We start from the raw sequence: 8,253 nt of genomic DNA, 5'->3' as shown, positions 1-8,253 counted from the left end.
GGAGAAGTGGGTTGGAAGGTTGGTTCTAGGGGTGACATGTCCCCAGGCTGGTACCCTCATTTACAGGCACCAAAGGGACCTTGCACCTGCAAAGTGCAACGATCTGGGAGGATGGGGAGTGAAGGCGTGAACACATTCCACCAAGGAGCCTCGGTCGGCGGTGGCTCTACGGGTCTCCCTTGAGCCCATACTGAGAGGAACCACGGCTGTAGCCAGTGTCACACAGCTGGACAGGGGCACGCTGCCACTAGATTTCACCTTGACCAGATAGCCGTCAGCCTCTGCCTTGCTGGGATTAAAGCATTGGGCGCGCGCTGCAATGGCCGAAGATAATCTTTTTCAAAGCGCGCACTAACGCAGAGGCTACGGAGGACCTTGGTGTGTACTCCTTACCCGTGAGAACTTTGCTCCATGGCTTGCACTCTCAGACATAAGATTAGTCCCTACCACATTTCTGTGAAATAGAGCCTGTCCTGTCCCACTTTCTACTTCCCATTCCCTGAAATTGACATCGAACACAAATCTGTTATTCGACCTGGATCATCACAGCCCAGAGCCCAGGGAAATTCTCAGGCTGCCTTGGTGTCAGGTGGGCAAGATGCTTTGGGCAAGGCTGCCAGCTGCGTCAGGCTTATGTAGATATTGTGCAATGGTCTAGCCTTTGCCTATCTCTGGCAGCCAGCCTCGTGACTCACAGCTGCCAGCCCTGCCATATAGTTAGGAAGGTGCCCTGAGTTCAACTGCTCTGCTGGGTTGGGTGTAGAGACCAGTCCTCTGTACTTGGACCCAAGGTCTAAGGCTAGAACCTCTGGTGAGGTCATCTACCTGTCTTCCACCACCCAAGCCACAGCCCCACCATTAGTCAGTCCCTTTCCTCCCCAGAGCAGAATCCACAGCTGCGGCCAGAGAATCGGGCAAGAATAGTTGCCCAGATAGTGTTACTATGCATGTATGGCCATCGGCTGATAGTCTGGCCTTGGCTCTGTTTTTCCATCTAGAATTAAAAAAAGGGTTGTCCTAGAGTTGCTGGGAAGAGATTATATTTATAACAATATCACAAGTTGCACACCTCAACAAAAGCCAGTGTTCGCTGTGGCCTTGACACCGATCCCCTGCACTCAGGACTTTTTCACTCCCGACTTCCCCGTTGTTCTTGCCGCCTGCGTAGGCAGATGTCTTGCATTTCCACAGTTCAGACTAGATTATTTAGCCCCCCCCCCCCCCATGGACCCCTCTAGCCTGGACTGTTACATGGAGTAATCCTGTCAGGGATGGGCAGCCCTGCACAACCCTCAGGAACCTTACAGAAACCCCAGAACCTTACAGTCAGCGCAGCTCCGGAGCACATCTGTGGATTCTCATTGTGTAGATCAGACTACAGTCAGGGATAACCTTGAACTCAGGATCCTCCTGCCTTTGTCTCCCGAGCCTAGGACTGCATCACTACTGGCTTAGATGTGGTTTTGTTTGTTTGTGTGAGATGGTCTCACTGTGTAGTCTTGGTTAGCCTGGAACTCCTTACTTAGACCAGGCTGACCTGGGACTCACAGAAATCCACCTGCCTCTGCTTCTCTCTCCCAGTGCTGGGATTACAGGCATGGGCCATCATGTCTGGCCTTAGATATGTGTTTAAATAGATGGATCCTATTTCTCTTTTTATCTTGCCTACCAGGACTCTCAGAAACCTCTTTCATGGACTGCCTTCTTTATCCAAAACATCAGTACATATTTTATGGATGTGACTCAATTATAGATCCCCCTTCCCTCATCTATATCTATCTATTTACCTATCTGCCTGCCTATCTATCTATCTATCTATCTATCTATCTATCTATCGCATGTATATCTTTTTCTTTGATTGTTTTTTGAGACTGGGTTCCTCTGTGTCGATCTAGCTCTCCTGGACCTCACTCTGTAGACCAGGCTAGTCCTGAACTGGGAGGGCTGGGATGGGAGGCTGTGCGCCAGCACCAGCTACATGTAATTGCCATTTTTAAACTCTGCTTTATTTGGGTTCCTTAAAGCCTCAACCTCCCTTCCAACCCCCAACCCTAGGTAGGAGAGAAAGGTTAGTGGGGAGAGGGGGCAGAGTTCTCTTTGGTTACTTTCTGCTGTTAAGGATTATTGGTTTTTTTGGGGCAAGTCCAATCTTGGTTTCAGATCTCCTACTTCTTGTCAAATGGTAACAACAGCGACCAAGAGCAGCAGAGGGAAAGCACCAGCCTTCTTCCTTGGAGCCCCCTCTTCTCTCTGGGCTCTGACATTTATTTCCTGTCAGAGTCCTCAGAATTAAACTACCTGCAGCTGGCAGAGCCCGCACAAGGCAAACACTGTGGACCAACTGAATCAGCCCCACATCCCACACCTGGGACCAAAACAAAAACATGTTTATGTAACATAACTGAGTTTTTTAAAGGCACCAGAACTTCCACTACAGCTATGTATACCTTAAGATTTCTTTTAGATTTGAGAGGGTTAGGGAATCAAACTACCCTGTGAAAATGTCTATCCTTATTGAATACATGATATATATTCGTTGAGTGTGAGCCAAACATGGCTCTGCCCATGAGTAGCAGGCTACGTAATAGTAGTAACAAGACAGAGCATGCACCCGAGGAAAGCCCTGGGCTCAGTCTGGGGGACCCAAGTGAGTGGCGGCGGTGGGGAGTCCGTGCCGCCCTCCAGGCCCACTCCAATAGTGCTGTCTAGTTCTTTGGCCTTTTAAGCATTTGTATTTGTACCTGTGAGGGCACACGCATGTGCCACAGCTCATGTGGAGGTCAAAGGACGAACGATGAGTGCATGTGGGTCCGAGGGCTCGGATTCAGGTTGTCAGGCTCCTGTAGCTGCTCAGCCATCTCCCTGCCTTTGCTTTTTTAGTGCTGTCTTCATAGACTCCTATACAGGGCCAGGCATTAGCAGCACGTGCATTTTATCCCAGCACCAGCGGAACAGAAGTAAGCGGATCCGTGAGCTCAAGGCCAGGCTGGTCTACAGAGCGAGTTCCAAGATAGCCAAGGCTACATGAAGGCAGTGTGATTTCCTTCTTAGTTTCACACAGGCTGTGCTGGGGTGTTCTGGAGGAGCAGGTCTCAGAGGCTGAGCAGCTGGGAGATGGCGGAGCCAAAGCCAAGCTCTGGCCTCTTCCTGGTATTTGGTGGAGTGTTGAAAGGGCAGAGGACTCTGACCTCTAAGGGGAATGGAGTCAGAGCAGAAATGACATCAACAAAATCAAAGAAAGAAGACAAGGTTTAGGAGAAGCATCTCATGGTGCTGACTTCAAGCATGGTTGTTGAAGAGCTAACACAAAGTCCCAGAAAACATTGTTCCTATTGCTTTTTTTGTTTGTCTTCGCTCTGTCTCGGAGCAGTGGGATTAAAGGCTCCGCTGCCACCCTGTGTTTCCATTTCTTCCCTCTGTTTCCTTGAGTCTTGTGTTATCTCAGTTATTGGCCCTCAAGGCATTAAAACAGCCATGTGACGCCCTACTCACCTTCTTACAGTTTAGACTCCAAACGGGGAGAAAGAAATTCATGCTTTCAACCACTCAAAATAAAGCCTTTTATTTGAGACCAGTCATTAGGCAGGGTTGTCTGTTTGTCTGTCTGTCTCTGTCTCTCTATCTCTCTCTGTGTCTCTGTCTCTCTCTCTCTCTGAAGATGCCATGTAGCCCAGGCTGATCTTGAACTCATCTCTTTCCTGCCTATTCCTTCTCTGTGCTGGGATTATAAGCACAGACCACCATGCCTGTATTTTTTTTTTTTTGTTTTTGTTTTTGTTTTTTGAGACAGGGTTTCTCTGTGTAGCCTCGGCTGTCCTGGCTTTGCAGACCAGGCTGGCCTCAAACTCACAGAGATCCGCCTGCCTCTGCCTCTCTGAGTGCCAGGATCACAGGTGTTCGCCACTGCAATGCTTGGCTTCTCATTCTTTTTTTTTTTTTTTAACTGAAAAAGCCATTACTTTTTATTAGAAACAATAATGCTTCTCAAGGTGTTGGCAACAAGGCAGAGTGTAGCACACATTTCGTACAGTGTATTCTCCCTTTAATTATATTCCAGAAGCGGGTGGGACACCTCCTTGGCTGTGAGAAGCTGACATATTTGATGGATTATGTAAGCTGGTCTCCTTGTACACAAGCCAAGCATTTCCTCCCCAAAGTATCATATTCAGAAAGCCAAAGATCACGGATACATTTAGGGATTCCATATTAGTCACAGAGATAAATTGACATTGTATTTGTGCGTTGTGACAAGGCTCAAGTTCTTTGATAATACTGTGTCCGGTAGCTATTTTAATATCTGTAAGGGCTTTAGCCCAGGCCGAGGCACTCACCAACCACAGAAAAGTGGCAAGAAGAGTAACAATAAAGTCAATCATGGGGAGTTTACGACTCTCCTGGTAGAGGTTCGTGTAACCAGCGCAGAGCAGAAGGGCAGCGATGCAGTACAGGAACAAAAGACTGCAAATGTGACAGGACTGTGCAGAAGAGGAGCAGCCACCTGTGCGGACACGGTTCCTCCAGGTCACATCACACCCTGGCATCTGAAGGACTGGGAAGTGATGCCTGAGTCACCCTGAATGGATAACCAAAAGTAGCTGTAACTGTCTTCTTACCAAGTTTAGGACAACTCACTTGAATTTCTGTTTTGCCCTTAAACCCTCCACAGGTGGCAAAAGCGAAGATAGAAGCAAAGCACTCGAGGACCTTGATGAAGCCGAGCGGCTCCTTGGGCTGGTTGAGGTTGACCTGGAAGGCGGACATCCTTTGAGGGGAAGAGAGTCAAGACTCAGGGCAGAGGAGGGGAGCGGCGACACCCTGGGTCTCATTCTTATCAGCCAAACTGGTCCATTTGCTATGGCCTCAAGTCTGACTGACTAGGCCTCACCTGCATGCCAGCACGGAGTGGAGCAACCACATGTCTGGGTTTCCTGAAAGAAACTAGAGGACTGTGGATAAGGGCTCCTGGAAGATTTGGCCCTTGGTACCTATGACTGGGGGTGGAGAATGCTTTGTGGGCAGGGGGAAGCAAGGAGGAGGACTCCAAAAGGGAGTAATGAGAAGGGACAGGGCAGCGCTGTTTGCCCTGTGAGTCAGGTGGGCTCTCTTCAGCCACTAGCTGTCAAGGGAGGTAGGCATGGATTCAGGCTCTGCCCTGTGGGGATGGATGGCAAAGCATGGCCCTTAATTGTGGTGGCACCCAGCAACAGCAAGACACCATGTAAGGCACACACTAGGTGCTCAATAAATGCAGATTCTAGCTCCTCCCCCAGAGACATGAGGACTGTGCTCGGCAGGATTTTGAAGAACCACGAGCTCTTCTGGTGGATGTAGCGCTCCCTGAGAACTTGCAACAACACACAGGAACCTCAAAGGGACCCATCAGTGGGCTGAGGGAGCAGCGTCTTCCCTGGGCCACTCAGCCAGGAGGCACACAGGCTGGTGATCAGCTGCATGGCCCCCTTCCTGCTGGGAGGTAGGATGAGGTGATCTTGGGGACCTGTAACCCCTGAAAGGCCACCATCATCAGTGTATGGAGCCTCTGGAGAATTGGCTCTGCCCTTTGACTGTCTTTGTTTTTGTTTCTTTGAGACGGAATCTTACCCTGACTCATCTGGAACTTGTTTTTTGATCAGCATGGCCTAGAACTCATAGGGATCTGCCTGCCTCTGTCTTTTGAGTGCTGGGGTTAAGAGCATCCACCATTATGGCTGGGGTTGGTGCTGCCTTTTGAGGGCTTGCTTAGAGGGGACAGATATCAGGCTGGGAGGGCATTCCTGGAGCTGCTGGGCGCTCCCTTCAAGCCAGCCTCAAGGGCTGGCCTAGAGGCTCAGTGAAGTTCCCTCATCCCACCTCATCCCCCTACCCCACCTTCTCCACAGGTCCCTGCCACTGAGCAGCCAGGAGTGGACAGAAGGTCCTGGCATGGCCTCTGACTGTCACCATCTCCAGCTTCTCCAGCTTGCAGCAGAACCCCAGACTGGCTGTGGGCTTGCCTATCCTTCAATACTGCAACCTTGGGGCCTTGGCTGTCCCGGCTACCCTGGCTGCAGCGGTGCCTTCTGAGGAGGTGTGGTCTCTGCATGGTTAATGATTGCTCAGAGGAGGCGTGGATGGTGCCAAAGTCTGCAGCTGTGTTCGCCGGCCTCAGACGGTACCCACCTGTGGCTGGCACACACCAGTGCCTCTGAGCCCCTTCCAGGGTCGTCCAGCTCAGCTGCCTCAGGGGCTCTTAGCCGGGGGTAAGCTGGGGTCCTTGGGATTGAGGCAAGTTTTGAAGTCTGAAAGATGCCTCATTCCCTGGTGTCTGGGGTTGGGTGGAACACCAGCGGGCAGAGCTGTGTATTAGCTGTTGGCCGGGTCAGGCAGAGGTGGACTTGAACTGATGAGGCTGCTGCTGAAGCCTGGTTTTTCTAGAATGTGGGCTAAGACCTCCTCTCCAGGCAGACCCTGTTCTGCCTTCCCACGTCCTTGGGGTATTTCAAGAGTGAGGGGGAGGGTCTTGGAGGAGGGTTCCCCTAGGAAGTGAATTCACCACCTCATCTGATATCCAGGAGGAGAAGATGAGGGTGATGGCTGAGTCTGGCCCCGAGCCTGAGGAAAGGCTGGCTCCTCTCTGCTCAGATCTTCCTTCAGCTCTAGGCAGACTTTGAGTGGGCTCTGACTGCTTTGGGCTCTCAGTCCCTGCCTCTGTAGGGCAGGTGCCATTACCAGGAGCCCCCAGCAAACTCATGAGGCAGGCAGGGTGAGGTATGGAGGCTGTCCCTCACAGACTCAGAGATCAAGGGCTGGACCACCGCTGCGAGGACGAACCGTGCTGGTCTGGACCCTAACTCAGTCCTTGTCCTGCTGACAGGGTGGAGCTCAGCCGGGTCAGCCCTTGTTCAGGTAGGACCTGCTTGCCGGTTGGCCCGAGGCAGCATTTCAGAAGACAGTGATGTTCTGATCCACATAGGCCGTAGCCTGCACTTATTCCTCAGAGGAGAACTGAAGCTGAGGGAGAAGGAGAACTGTTTGGTGCAGTAAATGAAATGCTGGAAGCCTGAGCCATACCTATGTCCCAAAAGAAGCAGCACCAAAAGTGGGCACTGTCTCTGGCTATGGGAACCCTGGTGTCCCTGGGGGACAGAAGCTTAAATAGCCCTGGGTCCCTGTCTTTGGACTAGACCACTTGGCTGGGCTGGTGTGATGGGGAGTGACCCCTGAGCGGGGCGCCTTGCCCAAAGCTGGTTTTTAACTCTATCCTTTGTTCTTGGCTGTCCCCCCAAACTGTTTTCTTAGGGTGATGAATGTTAACTGTACAATAGCCACTTCCTGGAGGCAGCTTCGGGAAGGAGGGAGAGAAAGCAGAAGTGAAAGAAGGGAGCTTAGGGAACTGTGGTGGCTTCGAGCCTGGCTGGAAGGGCTGCATGTCGGAGCCAAGGGCGGGGCTGTTGACAGAGGAGGGATTCCCTCTCTTGTGTCCTGTGCATTGACTTTCGAGCTCCCAGAAGCCCTGGGGTCCTCATTTCCAGTGAACTGATTTCTAGAGGCCTTTGATTTCCTGTTCCTGTGAGCTGTGGCTAAGGCATCCTCGGGGCTGAAAGGAGGGAGGTTTCCTGGGTCAGGCTGGGCAGAAGATGGCCTGGGTCTTGGGGTTCATAGCGTGACCTGGAGCTCCTGATGCCCCTTACACTTTACAGCATGAATATATGTTTTTACTTTTAACTGACACAAAGTGACTGAGCATATTGAGGAAGCCCAGCGCAGCATCTTCACATCTCATGGCTTGTCCCTCACAGCCACCCTGCTGTGTTGTGGCCTTCTGCCCAGCACAAAGAGTAGCTCCGCAGCCTGAAAGCAAGGACCTGGGAGTTCTAGGGCCTGGACTTGCTCTATTTCTTCCTCTCCTCTATCTCCATCCTCTCCATTCTCTTCTCTCTCCCTCCAGGCTTCTCTCTCTTCTTACAGGTCTGTCTACATAACTCAGGCTAGCATTGAGCTAGAGAGCCTCCTGCCCCCTGCCTCCAGCCTCCCGAGTTTTGGGATTCTGGCTGTGCCCCAGGCCCAGCTTCCCATCTCCTAGAAAAGCAAGCTGTATCAGAAGCAGAGTGGTCGGGCTCAGCATCAATGGTGTCATGCCCAAGTTGGACTTGTGGTCCTCCATAGGAGAAAAGGGTACCTGGGGGAGTTTCCTCAGCCCCAGCCCATGGGCGCCTCCCTCCCCTCTCCCTTATGTCCTATGTATGTGTTCCCTGACTGGGGCTCAGAGGCTGT

The 8,253-nt window shown here is 51.6% G+C and overlaps 1 protein-coding gene and 1 pseudogene across 1 annotated transcript in view; one reads left to right on the top strand and one right to left on the bottom strand.

Annotated features, from left to right (window-relative positions):
• Positions 1–4,046: 4,046 nt before the first annotated feature.
• On the bottom strand, positions 4,047–4,761 carry LOC129668085 (synaptophysin-like protein 1; annotated as a pseudogene).
• A 1,369-nt stretch (positions 4,762–6,130) lies between these two features.
• Positions 6,131–8,253, top strand: part of Cdhr2 (cadherin related family member 2) — a 31,411-nt gene continuing 29,288 nt past the window's right edge. The window contains exon 1 of the mRNA XM_055595775.1: positions 6,131–6,239. The gene's annotated coding sequence lies outside the window, so the exon portion shown is untranslated. The remainder of the gene's footprint in view (positions 6,240–8,253) is intronic.

This window comes from Psammomys obesus, unplaced genomic scaffold (genome assembly GCF_907164565.1).
Source record: "Psammomys obesus unplaced genomic scaffold, mPsaObe1.curated_primary_1811, whole genome shotgun sequence".
In the NCBI taxonomy this organism is placed as follows: Eukaryota; Metazoa; Chordata; class Mammalia; order Rodentia; family Muridae; genus Psammomys; species Psammomys obesus.
This window is presented reverse-complemented; position numbering and strand designations above follow the sequence as displayed.